Source organism: Globicephala melas, chromosome 10 (genome assembly GCF_963455315.2).
Source record: "Globicephala melas chromosome 10, mGloMel1.2, whole genome shotgun sequence".
In the NCBI taxonomy this organism is placed as follows: domain Eukaryota; kingdom Metazoa; phylum Chordata; class Mammalia; order Artiodactyla; family Delphinidae; genus Globicephala; species Globicephala melas.
Genome location: NC_083323.1, coordinates 67776534 through 67794057, shown reverse-complemented (window position 1 = coordinate 67794057; position 17524 = coordinate 67776534). Strand labels below are relative to the sequence as shown.

General features: G+C 35.8%; 1 protein-coding gene across 3 annotated transcripts in view; it reads left to right on the top strand.

Moving 5' to 3' along the window:
- TMEM117 (transmembrane protein 117) overlaps positions 1-17524 on the top strand; it is a 537774-nt gene that overhangs the window by 124783 nt on the left and 395467 nt on the right. The window lies entirely within an intron of this gene.

Sequence of the window (17524 nt, the reverse complement as noted above, 5' to 3'; positions counted from 1 at the left end):
AAAAATATACCACTATTTCCCATTCCTGATTTATCTGAAAGGTGTACCTTGACTACTATATTACACTGACATAGTGTTTTAATCAGGTGATGAGAACCTGACCTTTTCCACTGCAGCTAATCTCTTTTTATCAGCATCTACTAACATTTCTTTGAGACTTAAAGAAAATCAGGACCTTAGGAAAGATTTGATATTCTGGAGTGGAAGAGATTAGAACATAAATTTCCCTTATTGATAGACCCTTTTAGAAACCAATAAAGAGCAAAGCAGGCATTGAAATAGTTTGGATGCAACGCTGGTTTGAACTGAAACATTTGTTACTCAGATTTGGTGTCTGAAAGAGGTGAGGGGAAAAGCATTCTATCACAATCTATTACTGTTTCTTTTTAATCTCATTTTTCTTCAATCATGCAAAATGGGACATTCATTTTAAAATCATCCCACATACTGAAATGTCTTCTTTTATTTGCAAAGTGGAACCTTTCCATTAAATGTTGGAGGAGAAAGAGACTTTTAAAGAAATATCAACAAAATAGGAGCATTTCCAATGGAAGTTTCTTTGAACTGAAATAAGTTTCTGCTTGATGGGTTTATTTGAAGCTTCTCCCTTTGAGATTATTTTTTCATATTTACCCAACATGAATAAAGATTGCAAATTAATAAACTGGAAATCACTTGGTAGAAAACAATAGCAAGAAAATGTCCATAAATTCCTACAAATCTCTGCAGGCAAAGAATTCAAACAGTAGCTTGAAATTCACAAGAGTGCTTTATAGATTGATTAGAGATTTTTTAAAGCTGTCATCTTCTGTGCTCACCAAGTAAAGTGTGGGCTGGAAAGTTATTTTAAAGTTATTTTATTGCAAGGAAAACAGCAGAATTCTGCCATAGCCCAAATGCTAGTAAAATTGCAATAAAACATTGAAAATTACAAGGTCAAATCTTCATATGAAAGTAATATTCAGACAAAAATGAAACATTGAAAATTACAAGGTCAAATCTTTATATGAAAGTAATATTCAGACAAAAAAAGGTGATGATATTTCTAAAATGTGGCATATTCCAAAGAAGCACTGAGAGACAAAATGGCCAGCTTATTTGTCATGATATATTTTGATAATTACCCCCAATTTAAGAAATTATAGTGAAGAGCATAACTTTAAAGACATGACAAAAAAAAAAATAAAAAAATAAAAAAATAAAGACATGACAGTTTTTCATTTTAAAAGTGCTTGTGAAATGTAATTGTGGTGTGATTATTTCTTATTGATTTTATTTTCAAATATTGTTTTGTATTTGGAGTATTGTTTTGGAAGGAAACATTCAGCAACAACAATCAGCTTGTAATTAGCGCCAGATACATTGAATTAAAAAAAAGATGTTAGTAAACAAATGATAGAAATTGAAAATGAAGGTGATTAAAAGAAGGTAATTTCCCAAACAAAGTAAGATTAACCGAGTATGGAACCCCAGCAGGATTCCTACTTTGGCTCATTGGGCCATACTTTTGACTGCTGACATAATAGGCTCATCCATGCTGGAAGAACAAACCATTAGGAGAGACCCAGTGTGGCCACCTTGAAGAGAAAGTTCTGTAATTTTTTGGTTCAATAGTATTTTGTTAGTACAATGTTATAATTGCATTACACCCGAATTCCAAGTCACCCTCCCACTTCTTGTCTTAAATTGTCATTTTGGGGTCAACAATAAAAGCCTTTGAATGAATATTTAAATATTTATTTAGGTTTTTGTTTTTTCACTTTGTGAAATTATACTTTTATTAGAAGTACTTTTACTATTTACAGTCAAAGTTATACCAAACAGTAAACAACCCAATACAAAGAACCCCCTTCACTATACATCATTTAAACATGAACGATCAATTCAGTTTTCTATTAAATCCATTTAACATTTTTAAATTGAAGTATAGTTGATGTACAATATTATGCTAGTTTCAGGTGTACAACATAGTGATTTGACATTTAAATACACTATGATATGATCACCACAATGTCTAGTCCCTGTCTGTCACTATACAAAATTATTAGAGTATTATTGACTATATTCCTTATGCTGTATATTACATCCCTGTGGCTTATTTATTTTATAACTGGAAGTTTGTACCTCTTAATCTCCTTCACCTATTTCACCCAACCCCCAAACTCCCTCTGCTCTGGTGACTACCAGTTTGTTTACCATATCTATGAGTCTGTTTTGTTTTGTTTGTTCATTTGTTTTATTTTTTAGATTCCACATAAAAGTGAAATCATATGGTATTTGTCTTTCTTTGTGTAACTTATTTCACTTAGCATAATACACACTATATCCATCAGTGTTGCCACAAATGGTAAGATTTCATTTTTAATGGCTAAATAATATTCCAGTGTGTGTGTGTGTGTGTGTGTGTGTGTGTGTGTGTGTACCAAATCTTCTTTATCCATTCATCTGTGAATGAACATCTAGGTTGTTCCATATTTTGGCTATTGTAAATAATGCTGCAGTGAACATAGTGGTGCATATATCTTTTCAAATTAGTGTTTTCATTTTTTTCGGGTAAATACCCAGATGTGCAATTTCTGGATCCTATGGGAATTCTATTTTTCATTTTTTGAGGAACCTCTATACTGTTATCCATAGTGGCTGTACCAATTTACATTCCCACCAACAGTGCGTGAGGGTTCCCTTTTCTCCAGATCCTTGCCAACAATTGTTATTTGTCGTTTTTTTGATGATAGCTATTCTAACAGGTGTAAGGTGATATCTCATTGTTATTTTATTGGCATTTCCCTGATAAGTAGTGACATTGAGCATCTTTTCATGTGCCTATTGGCCATCTGTATGTCTTTTCTGGAGAAATGTCTATTAAGGTCCTCTGCCCATTTTTAAATCAGATTGTCTCTTTTATATTAAGTTTTATGAGTTCTTTGTATATTTTGGATATTAACCTCTTAACATACAAACCATTTGCAAATATCTTCTCCCATTCAGTAGGGGGCCTTTTTATTTTTTAATGGTTTCCTTCCCTATGCAAAAGGTTTTTAGTTTGATGTAGTCCCATTTGTTTATTTTTTCATTTGTTTCCCTTGCCTGAGGAATCAGATCACCAAAAATATTACTGAGATTGATATCAAAGAGCTTACTGCCTATGTTTTCTTCTAGCAGTTATATGGTTCTAGGTCTTACATTTAAGTCTTTAATCCATTTTGAGTTTACTTTTGTATATGGTGTAAGAAAGTGGTCCAATTTAATTCTTTTGCATATAGCTTTACAGTTTTCCCAGCACCATTTACCGAAGAGGTTGTCTTTCTCCCATTGTATATTCTTGCCTCCTTTGCTGTAGATTAATTGACCATATGAATGTGGGTCTATTTCTGGATTTTCTGTTCTGTTCCATTGATCTTTGTGACCATTTTTGTTCCAGTACCATATTGTTTTTCATTACTAAACTTGGTAATATAGTTTGAAATCAGGGGTGTGATGCTTCCAGATTTGTTCTTCTTTCTCAAGATTGCTTTAACTATTCAAGGGTTTTTTTCTATACACATTTTAGAATTATTTATTCTAGCTCAGTGACAAATGCCATTGGTATTTTGATAGGGATTGCATTGAATCTGTAGGTTGCCTTGTTTAGCATGGTCATTTTAACAATATTATTTCTTCCAAACCATGAACATGGGATATCTTTCCATTTATTTGTGTTGTCTTCATTTGCTTTCATCATTGTCTGATAGTTTTCAGAGTACAGGTCTTTTACCTCCTTAGTTACATGTATTCCTAGGTATTTTATGGTTTTGATGCAATTGTAAATTGACTGTTTTGTTAATTTCTCTTTCTGATGGATTGTTATTAGAGTATAGAAATGCAACAGATTTCTGCATATTAATTTTGTGTCCTGCAACTTTACTGAATTCACTGATGAATTCTAGTAGTTTTTTGGTGGCATCTGTAGGATTTTCTATGTATAGTATCATGTCATCTGTAAGCAGTGACAGTTTTACTCCTTCCTATCCAATTTTGATCCTTTTTGGGTTTTTCTTGTCTGATTGCTGTGGCTAGGGCTCCAATACTATGTTGAATAAAAATGGCAAGAGTGGTCAACCTTGTCTTGTTTCTTATGCTAGAGGAAACACTTTCAGCTTTTCACTGTTAAGTATTATGTTAGCCTTAAGCTTGTCATAAATGCCTTTTATTATGTTGAGCTATGTTCCCTCTATACCCATTTTGTTGAGAGTTTTTAACATAAATGTATATTTAATTTTGTCAAAAGCTTTTTCTGCATCTGTTGAGAGGAACAAATGATTTTTATTCTTCATTTTGTTAATATGGTGTATCACATTGATTGATTGACAGATATTGAACCATCCTGGCATCTGGGATAAATCCCACTTGATCATCATGCATGATCCTTTTAATGTATTGGCCTGTAACTTTCTTTCTTTTCTTTTCTTTTCTTTTTTTTTTTTTTTCTTTTTTTTCTGTGGTGTCTGTCTGATTTTGTTATTAGACTGATGCTGGCCTTTTAGAATGAGTTTGGAAGCATTACTTCCTCATCAGTTTTTTCTGATAGTTTGAGAAGGATAATTTTTAACTCTTATTTAAATGTTTGGTAGAAGTCATCTATGAATCTGTCTGGTCCTGGGTTTTTTGAGAGTTTTTGACTGATTCAATTTCTTTATTAGTTACCAGTCTATTCAAATTTTCTATTTCTTCCAGATTCAGTCTTAGAAGATTGTATGCTTTTTGGAATTTATCCATTTCTTATAGGTTGTCCAATTAGTTGGCATATAATTGTTCATAGTAATCTCTTACGATCCTTTGTATTTCTGTGGTGTCAGTTGCCACTTCTCTTTCATTTCTGATTTTATTTTGTCTCTATTTCTTGTATTTCTGTTCTGACCTTTATTATTCCCTTCTTTCTACTAACTTTGGATTTTGATTGTTCTTCTTTTTCTAGTTCCTTTAGATGTAAGCTTAGATTGTTTGAGATTTTTCTAGTTTCCTGAGGTAGCTCTGTATTGCTATAAACTTCCCTCTTAGAATTGCCTTTGCTGCATCCCATAGATTTTTGAATGTTGTGTTTTCATTTTCATTTGTCTCTAGGTGCTTTCTGATTTTCTTTTTGATTTCCTCAGTGATCCATTGATTGTTTCCTAGTATGTTGTTTAGAGTCCGTGTGTTTGTATTTTTTTGCCATTTTTTTTTTGTAGTTGACTTTAAGTTTCATTGCATAGTGGTTGGAAAAGTTGTTTGATATAATTTCAGTCTTCTTAAGTTTATTGAGACTTTTTTTGTGGTCTTGCATGTTATTAATCCTAAAGAATGTTCTATGTGCATTTGAAAAGAATGTGTATTCTGCTACTTTTGGTTGTAATATTCTGTATATATCTAATAAGTCCAACTAATGTGTCATTTAAGGCTAATGTTTTATTATTGATTTTCTGTCTGGATGATCTGTCCATTGATTTAAGTAGGTATTAAAGTCCCCTACTACTATTGTATTACTGTCAATTTCTCCTTTTATGTCAAGTAAATATTTGCATTATGTATTTAGGTATCTCTCTCTTATCCTTCTGAGACCCCTATAATGCAAACATTAGCATGCTTGATGTTGTGCCAGAGGTCTCTTAAACTGTCCTCATTTCTTTTCATTCTTTTTTCTTTCTTCTGTTCAGTGGTAGTGATTTCCACTACACTGTCTTCCAGCTCACTGATCCATTCTTCTGCCTTATTTAGTCTACTATTGATTTCTTCTAGTGTATTTTTCGTTTAGTTATTGTATTCTTCAATTCTGTTTGCTTGCTCTTTATATTTTCCAATTCTTTGTTAAAAACTACTAATTTCTTGCTCTGTTCATCAATTCTCCTCCTGAGTCCTTTGACCATCTGCCTATCTCCATGGCACTTAGGTTTTCTTCTGGGGTTTTACCTTATTCCTTTATCTGAAACATGTTTCTCTGTTGCCTCATTTACTCTAAATTGCTGTTTGTATTTTTAAGTATGTGGTAGATTAGCTATGTTTCTTGACTTTGTAGAAGTGGCTTTCTGTAGAAGACCTCCTATGCATCCCAGCAGTGCTGTCCTCTCTCATCACCCAAGGGCCAGGGGCCAGCGGGTCCCAAGGTAGTGTTTGGCCTACATTTGCAGACTTGGTCTGTAGGCTGTGGGACTCTAGTTTTCTTGCTTCTGGTGTCTTCCCCCTGGTGGGTGAGGCTGGGTCTTGGCCCTCTGGTGGGCAGCACTCTGTCTAGGAGTATGTCTAGAGGCAGCTGTGGGCTCAGAAAGTCTTTAGGCAGTCTATCTACTGATGGGTGGGGCTGTGTCCCCACCCAGTTTTTCGTTTGGCCTGAGGCATCCCAGCATGGGAGCCTACAGGCTGTTGGGTGGGGCCAGATCTTGGTGCCAAGATGTCAGCCTCCAGGAGGACTCACACAGATGAATGCTCCCTGATATGTTCACCACCAGGGTCTGTGTCCCCAGGGTGAATCACAGCTGTCCCAGCCCCTGCCTCCCCAGGAGACCCTCTAAGACCAGCAGGTAGGTCTGGCCCAAGCTCCTATCAAATTACTGTTTTCTTGTGGGTCCTGGTGCATGTGAGATTTTGTGTGCAACCTTTAAGAGTAAAGTCTCTATTTCCCCCAATCATGTGGTGCTCCTACAATCAAGTCCCATTGGCCTTCAAAGACAAATGCTCTGGGGACTCCCCTTCCCAGTGCTGCATCCCTGGGCTGGGAGGCCTGACATGGGGCTCAGAACTTACACTCCTGTGGGAGAACCTCTGTAATATAATTATTCTCCAGTTTGTGGGTCTCCTACCCAGGGTGTATGGGATTTGATTATATCTTGAGTCCACCCCTCTTACCCATCTTGTTGTAGTTCCTTCTTTATGTTTTTAGTTGTAGAAGATATTTTCTGGTATGTTCCAGTCTTTTTCATCAATAGTTCTGTAGTTACTTGTGATTTTGGTGTGCTCGTGAGAGGAGGTGACCTTAGGGTCCTTCTACCCCATCATCTTGGCTGCTTCTGTTTAATGTTAATTGTTAATGTTAAAATATTAGATGTTAAAAGCAACATTGGCTCACTGTAGAAGTTTTTAAAACACAAAAAGTATAAAGAAGAAACAAAAATCACCTACAATTCATGTACTTAGAAGTAATTATAATTAACTTTTTGGTATAAATTCATGTACTTGTTTGTTTGCCTTCTTTTTCTGAATGAAGGTATAGCTGGATATGGAATTACAAATGACTGTTATTTTCCTTTGGCACTTTGAAGATATTATTCTGTTGTCCTATTACATCTATTGTTTTTGACATCTATATAATTTTTATTCTTTTCTAGATAATAATTGTTCTACTTCCATTACTGCTTTTATGATCATTTTGTGTTTGAAGTACTGCATTTCCCTGCAATATGTCTAAGTGTGGATTTCTTTTCATTTATCTTGCTTAGAATTTTTTTTGATTCCCAAATTTTAGAATTAACATCTTGTGTTATTTTTGGAAAATTCTCAGCTATTATCACTGTAGATATTGTCTCTTCCTCATTTCCATAATATCCTTTCTGGCATTTCAATAAGACATAAATTGTACCATTTCATCTTATTCTCTTTACTTCTTAATTATTTCTCCTTAAGAATAAGATCTTCTTTTTCTATCTATCTCTCTGTGCCATATTATATATTGTCCACAGATGTTTTCCAGTTCACTAATTACCTCTCAAAACTTTGAACTAAACTTCTGCTGTTTAACCTACCACTTGGAGTTTAAATTTTAGATTGTGTTTTTCATTTCCATAAGTTTTATTTTATTTTAAAATCAGTCTTTTTCCTCCTTCCATACTGTTATGGGCTTAACTGTGTCCCCCCACTGAAAGATTTTCATCATGAATTTTGTCAAATGTTTTTTCTCATAAGACAATCATGTGATTTTTATTCTTTACATTTCTTGTTGGCAGTTTTTCTTTCGGCACTTTGAATAGGTTATCCCACTACTGGCCTGCAGTGTTTCTGTTGAAAAATTCACTTATAGTGTTATGGTGGTTCCCTTGTATGTGACAAAGTCACTTTCCTGTTGCTGCTTTCAAAATTCTCTCTTTGTGTTTAACTTTTGACAGTTTGATTATATTATGTCTTAGTATGGATATCTTTGGGTTTCTCTTTTTCTTCCCCAGACTTGGGACATTTTCAACCATTATTACTTTGAATAAGCTTTCTTGTCCTTTCTCTCTTCTCATTACAGGACTCTAATAATGTGTATAACAGTTCACCTGTTGGTGTCCCATAAATCCCTTAAACTTTCTTCACTCTTTTTCATTCTTTTTTTTTTCCTCTTTGCTCCTTTGACTTAATTATTTCCAATGATATATCTTTGAGTTCACTAATTCTTTCTTCTGCTTACTCTAGTCTGCTGTTGGATCCTTCCGGTGAATTTTTTAGTTCAATTATTGTGTCCTTCAGCTCTATGATTTCTGTTTGGTTACTTTAAAATATATTTTCCACCTCTTTGTTAAAATTCTCCCTTTGTTCCTGCATTGTTCTCTTGACCTCAGTGTTTACTTTTATGACAGTTATTTTGAATTATCTATCAGGTAAATCATATAAGTTTTTTGTTCTCTATGGTCAGTTTCTGAAGCTGTACCTTATTCCTTTGCTTGTGATATTTTTGCCTGATTCCTCATTTTTCTTGAATCTGTGTGTTGGTGTCTGTGCACTGGACAAAGGAGACACCTATTTCAGTCTTCACAGAGCAGCCTTGTACAGAAAAAGACACCCATAAAGCATCCTTGCCAGCAGTTCTGGAGGCCTCTATGAACTCTGTCCATTTTGAGGGTGAAGTAGGCAGCTTTTGTTTTAGTCTACTTGTTCTGTGGTGAGCTGGGGAGGAGGGAAGAGCTACAGCAACTATCAGTGCAAACTGCTGTCTCTGTTCTCCCTCAGCTAGATGACGCTTGACCTGTCAAAACTTCAAAACTGGTAAGACAAATGCTAATTATTTAGGCATCCCTGGAAAAGTTAGGGCACTGGATGTATGGATCAACTTTCCCTCCCCCAGGGGAATCTGACAGTTGGGATTTTTCATCTGCTTTTGGTATGTTGAGCAAGGGGGAGGATCTGTGGTGTCTATTAGCCTAAGGTGTCACCTTCATTCTCCCCCAAGCTACTAGACTGTGTCAGACCCCATTGGAGCTCCAAGATTGGCAAGACAGATGCTAGTTCTTTAGGTGGTCCCAGAGAAGTTAGGTCATTGGACATACAGATCACCTCTTTCCCTCCCCAGGGGGAAATAGAGATGGGATTTTTTCATCCACTCACTTGTGCTTAGCAGGCGGAAGATCTATGATGCCTACCAGCCCAAGACACCATCTCTGTTTTCCCCTGGGTGGCTAGTTTGTGCTGAATCAGAGCTCTAACAGTCAAGACAGAAGCCATTTTTCTCGGGAGGCCCTGCTCGACACATGAACCGATCCCTTTCCTTTCCTGAATGAAGCTGGGTGTTAGGGGGTTTCTTCCTGATCATATGGCACTATACCAGGGACAGGACTCTGACAAGAGGATGTCCAGAATCTCCCAACTGGCTTCATTAAGTCTGCTTTTGCGTTCTCCAATGTGTAGGAGCCTTCCAATCAGTTTCTTGATGTCTCACAAAGGTAATTTTTCTGGGAATTGTTGCTGAATTACTGTGTTTGGTGGTGATGGAGGGAGGAAGAAGGGTTCAGGGCTTCCTACTCCACTGTCTTACTGATATCACTCCATTTTTCTAGTTAGTTTGTTTCTTGGGAGTCTTGTGTGCCCTAGGTGAGTTTATAGAATAATAATCCAATGGACAAAAATGGAATCTCATTTTAATTTGTTTTACTTTAGATACTAATGAGTTAGAACATTTAATATGCTTGCTGACTACATGCATTTCCTCTTTTGTAAAGTTAGGGTGAGTATACATATTCATCTTCTGGAAACAAAAATGAGTTCATTTATCAGCCTACATTCTGTTCTGATGATTCAGTGTTATCCATTTCTGGGTTCTGTCATATCTGCAAGTTATAAGTCTTTCTTGGCCTCCTCCAGGAAGTTGAAAATTAATATTCATTTCTATATTTGACAGAAAAACATATGAGTGTTTGCAGATGGGGTGGAATCTTGTTTTTAACTCTATTTAATACCTGCCATTAATCATAGAAAACCACCAATTTCAATCTGTTGAGATATTGTTACCATATTCTAATTTTGTAACAACTAAAATAATACCCTCCTTTTGGGTTAAAACCCTTTTAGAATCTTAGCCTTAGGAAAAGACATTAGTGCTTTGGAAAACATGAACAATTGAAACATTGTAATAGAAAAATTTCAGTTAAATATCTTCTTATAAAAGAATAAAATAAGATACTGTGTGGCAATAGTTCTCCACAAAAAGGGCACATAAGATTCATCTGTTGATTAAAAAAATATATCAGATGCCTAGCAACATTTGCAAACGTGAGGTCTAGATATATATCTTTGTGTTATTTAGCCCTTGGTTTAGAATTACTTTTCACAAGAGATAGAAGAGTGTGAGTTACAAGGTTTAACTTTTATAAATTACATATATGTCACATATTTTTCAATTTTTAATGACGGAAACTTGGCAGTGTTATAATTTATGATTATACTACGTTAATATTGTAGTGTTTCATTTGCTGTTGTTGTTTTTCTTTAGGAAAGCTATTGTTAAATTGTTGTAAATTAGAATGAAAACATTTAGACTTGAGGAAATATGAGAGATTATAATGCCTTAGGAAGTTCTGTAAAGAATTGCACTAAATATTTAACAGTGGTTACCAGTGGGAATTGCATGGGGGATAGGTTGGGAGGTCAATTAGAGGTTGCCCTGAATGATAACTGGCATTTTTCAAAACTATTGTATGTATTTTAGTGTTTGTTAAGTGTTAACACATAAATGAAAAGCCACTACTTTTTATTTATAAGTAACTTTTTTTCCCCATTGAATTTCTAAGTTGGGCATGGGGAAATAGATGTCACCTCAGAACCAACTTCAGTTGATAGGTAGTGACTATGTGGGGGCAGTGTTTTAAAGAGGATTCAAAGACCCTCTCTGAGCAAGGTGCTCAGCGGGAAGTATCATTTTCCAATAAACAGTGTTTACGGTGCAAGAGGAAAGGGAGGGATGGTATCAGTTTGCGGTGTTTACTGACGCTTCTACAAGTGCTAATAAGATAGAAAATGTAGCATCCAATTTTTTATTATTTGGTCGTCATAAAATATTTTAACAATAGATTTACAAATGGCACGACTTTATTCCTTCCAACTTTTTTTTCATATTTCTGGGACAGGTTTTCAGAATTTGTTATTCTTGGGCATATGTTTATTTTCTTCATTGCTTTCCAGTCACTGCTCTTGATTCAGACCTTACTGGAATTGGAATTAGGCTGACTGGCAGTTTTGCAGTTATACTTTCCTGATAACTCATTTGTATTTGAAATTGAGTTCTGGTTTTACAAATGTGAGGCCTAGAATATCTCTGCTGCTACATTTTTTTTAACTGCAGTATTATTCCACATTCTACCGTTTATTCTACCCATGGCTGGTTTCTCTATCCTTTTTCAAAAAATGGTTGATAGCTGTGAATGTAGCTTAACATTTGGGTATTGGAGATTTCAGCTCTGACTTACAAGATTCCGATCAGATTAATGACCTCTTTTCATCTGAATATATATATTTTTCTGGACAGTTGTCCTCTCTGTTAGGGGATTCTGCAGTTAGCTGCTTAAGGCTTCTAAAATGTTAAAGCTCTTTTTAGCAAATTCTGGCTCCATAGAACCTGCTCCTCTATTTCTTGGGTAGTAGTAGTAGTAGTAATAATAACAATAATAATAATGATGACAGTTATTATTATTACTTGGTTTCTGCCCAAGATTTCATCCTCAAATGACAACATGGAATGATTTACTTACATTTGTGAGCTTAGATCTTAAAATCTCTTTTATCTTCAGGATCAGTGGCATTTCCTGACTCCTAAAGAAAGATTTTTATTTCTGTATTATATCTGAATACCTTAAAGACAATACATTTGAATGAAACAATGACTATATTATATACTTGCTCTCAGATAGCATTTTAGGCTGTATCTCCAAAATGGGAAACATGCCCTTTGGTAAGATTTAACCTAGTACATAAATCAAGCCAGCATTTCCTAATGTAGAAGTTGATCTGCCTTAGGAAATATTAATTGTAAGAAAATTGATTTAAAAAAAGCTCTTAAAGGCAGTTCTTGGAATGGAGGGTATTAGAGCACTGGATCATCACCCCTCAGTCTAGAACTCTAGCATTCCTGGCAGCTGTTAACCCTCTACCTGCTTTAAACCCACATTAGAAATGTAGACAAATGTAGGTATTGAGGCTCAAGCAAATATGAGGTCTTTTCTCTTGCAGCTTCAGAAATTAGACTTTGAACCATTTTATCATCCAAAAATGACTTCAAGGTAACCGCATTTCCTTTTAAAATGCTATCATGGGGCTTCCCTGGTGGCGTAGTGGTTGAGAGTCCGCCTGCCGATGCAGGGGACACGGGTTCGTGCCCCGGTAAGGGAAGATCCCACATGCCGCGGAGCGGCTGGGCCCGTGAGCCATGGCCGCTGAGCCTGCACGTCCGGAGGCTGTGCTCCGCAACGGGAGAGGCCACAACAGTGAGAGGCCCGCGTACCACAAAAAAAAAAAAAAAAAAAAAATGCTATCATGAGATATTTCACTATCCTCTGGAATTTTAGAAGAAGATGAAATTTAACACTTCTGCCTTTTAATATAAATGGCGTGAGCATTTAGAAAATGATCTTGTATTTAAATGTTTTTATACTTCACACTGTAGAAGTTTTTGTAAAGTTTATAATATCACAGTCCATTCCTCTGAAGTGTATACATTAATAGGATTTGTATACATCTTTAATTCATTTAAATTAATTAGGATTTAATGTGTTGGATCTTTGATCCAGAGATCTCAAAGCCTCTTGCCTGTCTATATGAGCTCATTATTTTTTCACTGTATCCCTGTGAGGTAGTTGTTAAGCATTATTCCTTATTTTACAAATGAGGTACAAACGAAGCTGAGAGAGGCTTAAGGGACTTGCTTGAAGTCCCAGAGCAAGTTAATAGCAGAAAAGCAATAAAGGCATAGTCCCCGGACTTGAGAGATTTTCAATCTTTCCTCAAGACATATTCCTAATTCCACTCTAAAATGCTACATTGTCCATGAAAATTAGCATATTATTACATGCCCAGTGCTTTAGGAAATTAAAATGGACCTAAGAGGAATTTAATGAAATATCTCTTTCTCTCTATTACAATTGATAGGGTTTCCAAAGAGCTATGTGTGATCGAAGTGTCCTTACTGCACATAAGTAGGTATTTTCTTTTGTCCAGTCATATAAGGAGCCCTGAAAGATGGCATCAGAAATAGTAGCCAGAAGAGAACATGGTGACCGTAAGTGTGGTTGAGATTAGTGGTAATTTTCTTACTAATGGAGATTCTTACAAGCTCAGGGATTTTTCTATTAATTAGCAGGTATTCGTCCTTTAAACTCACTGAATCATACAGTCATTGAACTGGTAGTGTTATTAGGGGCTTTAAAATTTTCTGGAAGCTTACACAAAATGCAGGATTTTGTTCCAAAGCATTCTTGACAAGTCATCACACAGTCTCTGCTTGAGCACTTTGGGAGATGGAAACATCTCTTTCCAAGAGACTTTGTTCCACTGGTGAATAATTGTAATAACCAATGCACAAATATTTATTGGGCACCATATATATTTATATATATATTTCTTTTATATATATTATATAATGAACAAAATATAAGGTAATGTCTCTGATCTTGAGAACCTTGGCCAAGTTAATTTCTGAACCTCAAATTCCTCATCTATATAATGAGGAATTGTTTTGAGGACAAAATGAGTCAAACATAAAACTTTTAGGAGAGAACGTGCTACGTAGTAAGTGTTCAATAAATGTCAGTTCTTATTATTCTCTATGGACGAGATGAGAGAGAGAGAGAGAGAAAGTTACTTATTTATTTATTTGTTCCCCATCCCATTGCCTTAGATCAGCCCATTATCACTTCTTACTTGAGTTACTGCAGTAGTCTCCACACTGGTCTCCCTGTTTCCAGCCTCTGCCTTTGCAGTCCATTTTCCCACATCGAAAGAAAAGAGAATTTAAAATACAAATCTGAGCATGTTAATCACCATCTTAAAAGTCATTGCTCTGCATGTACTTCAGTATGAACTGGTTTATATGACTGATAACGCCCTTGTTGATCCAGCCCCTGACTGCTTCTTCAGGCTTTTTTATACTACACCTGTCCTCTAACTTATAATTCCACATCCTGAAATTTAGACAATGTGGCAGCTCTGCATGCTGTCTCAGGTCTGCAGGTCTCCAGGTCTGGCCTGAGCTCCCATTCCACTCCTTGCCTGAGCTGTGGTACACTTCCCATCATCTGACCCTATTTTACTTCCTTTACTAAGGCTTTGTTCTACTCTTCTGTCAAGTTCAGTTTATACACCTTCACCAAGAAGTAATTTGATCCCTAAGGTGTTCTCAAAGACTTTTATTCCTACATTCCTATCTACTTACCACATGGGGTTACGATAACATTTTTTCACTCTCCACCTCTAAATTCAAGAGCCTTGAGATCAGGGACCATGTCTTATTTGCTGGTCTTTCCCCAGAGTCCAATTCTTGGCACATGGTAGATATTCAGTAAATGCATGTTGAATGAATAATAATAGACAACAGTGTGGAACTGTTAAATAATTCCTTCAGAAAAATAGTGTGATAAAAGTTACAGAAATGGGAGACTGTCCCTGACTATGAAGGCAGAGAAAGGAGCACAGAGATGGAAGTACTTGAGCTAGAATATTTTTCTTTCTGGAGTAAAAGGCATTCAAATAAAACTCTAGGGCATCAGTTACTCAAACTGTAGCTTTTGTGCCAGAATGTAATCCCAATTTAGCTGTAAGACATTACACATCTATACAATGGATATTATAATGATATCTATTACTATTATATACCTCAGTTCAATTAAACCTATTCTTAACTCTTTTGAGAGATAGACTAAGGAGATGTAAGCTGTCTTCCTAAGCCTGATGATGGGGAACACATATATACTTGGTATATACACTGAAACTTATGTTAAGGATTTGGGATTGAGCAAGGAGCCCTGAAGAAGATGGAAGGGGTGAAAGGTCTGAGGAGAAAATGGAAGGGAAATGAAAGCATAAATTACTATATGTATGGATATATTTATGTCTCAGAACATTTATAGAATTATGTATGTGAAATTCTCTTCAAAATACCTATAGTTAAGAAATTTTTTTCTTTTAAAACTCTAGTTTTATCATGAGAACGTTTGATTTGTTGTATTTTTTCATGACAATGGAGATGTTAATGTAGAATATTTAGATATTCTTTTTTTTTTTTTTTTTTTGCGGTACGCGGGCCTCTCACTGTTGTGGCCTCTCCCGTTGCGGAGCACAGGCTCCGGACGCGCAGGTTCAGCGGCCCAGCCGCTCCGCGGCATGTGGGATCCTCCCGGACCCGGGCACAAACCCGCGTCCCCTGCATCGGCAGGCAAACTCTCAACCACCGCGCCACCAGGGAAGCCCTATTTAGATATTCTTAATCTAAGCCAGGGATGAACCCGAGTCTATTGGGACTTCTATGAATAGGAGTTCTGGATGGGATTACTCCTGGAAATTAAAAAAGTACAAAAGTTTGTTAATGCATTTCTCTTACTCTGAGGAGAGAGACCATTTTATTCCCAAAAGACCCCATAGTGTTACAAAAGTCAAGAATCACTGGTATTTCTATACTTTCTCTAGTCAGAGTCAGGTAATGAGCTGTATCTCTGAGGAACAGAGGTGTGTTTATTAATAATAGACCCCTCAAAATATTTAGTTACAGTGGAATATCATGATTCAACAGACTTGATATATCTTTATCTTCTAATATTCCTATTTCTCATTATAACAAAAGAGAGCTTACTAGGTCATTTTTAATTTAGCGTTTAATGATGTATAAAAATTCTTTCCATAGAGTAACTTTTGTATAATCATTAAGTTTTATTATTTTCCAGGATTAGAGCTTGGAAAGCAAGCAGACAAGCATACACATAAACAACAGCAACAAAACAGTAGTAAAGTCCAGGATTTTGGAGATTGGGAAGAGCTACATGGTCTTGGCATTTTGTATTTTTCTTTCTTTTTTATCTAGTAGTACATCTCAATGCTCCTTTTCCTTTTCAGTAATTGAAAGGTTTCTATTATCCCTTCGTTAGAGTGAATATATATGTTCAAGGGAAATCACATTTTGTGTTTACTTACCTGGCACACGATTGTTAAAACGTGGCCTTTGCTGGGATTGGGAGAGGAGAGGAGGAGAGGGGTTAGGATGGGGGTTGAAGGAGAAAAATGGACTTTTGATTCATGCCTAGTGTGTGCCAGGCCCATCATGCGTACACTGCAAGTGTTAGCTCATTTAATCCATACAGCAATCCTGTTGTATGTTAGAAGCAGCATCTTTGTTACAGGTGAGAAATTTGAGGCGTCAGAAATTAAGGAATTTGCTGAAGGTCACACAGCTTGCAAAATTGGCCTTTAACCTCAACTTTGACTCTGAAGCCTATAAGGTTCCCTCCGCCTCCCCCCGACCCCCAACTAGATACCTTTTGCAAAAACTGGTATCTTCCAAAGGCCCTTTTAGATGCCTTAGTGTTTACACAGGAAATGACATTACTGTTACCAGATAAATTGAAACTATTTTCCCATACTCTTTGGAGAGCTAGAATAGCCCTCAAAGATGAAAGCATCCCCAGAGTAGTTAGTTGTCTTCTCATTAGCTAGTCTAGCTAGTGATCTGGACTTCGTATGATCTGTAGAATACTGAATGATCAGAGGTCACAGGCTATAACAAAGTAGACTATTAACTCAAACATCACAGAAACAATAATGATAATATGATAAACCGCCAGATTATGAAATTAGCAGCCTATGTGATTTTAATGGGTCATCTCTGAAAACTTCCTCTTGCAGCTCTGTCTTTAAATAAGCACATAAGACAACTTTCACAAATCCCATAGAAGTCACAAAAGAGTTTATAAAACTTCTGTCTCAGGCTCAAGGGTTGTTACTAGGGTTATAAACTGAGCTGGGTATGAACCTGAGTCTCAGGTATTGCAGGATTTAATCTGAAACAAGTATTAAAACAACAATAATAACAACAGAAATCTTTTATTGTTTCCCCTCTGATTATATAAGTAATAATATAAGCCTGTTTAAGAAAAAAATGTAATACAGTAAAACATTTTTATGAAAATGAAAATTATTTGATTCTTTTACCCATGAAAAACACTGTTAATATTTTAGTGCATTTTCTTACAATGATTTTAGTATATATTATTTTCTAAAGTTTAGATTGCACTCTATATGCAGTTTTATATCCATTTTTACTCAAATTTGATATATCCATTTTCACTGA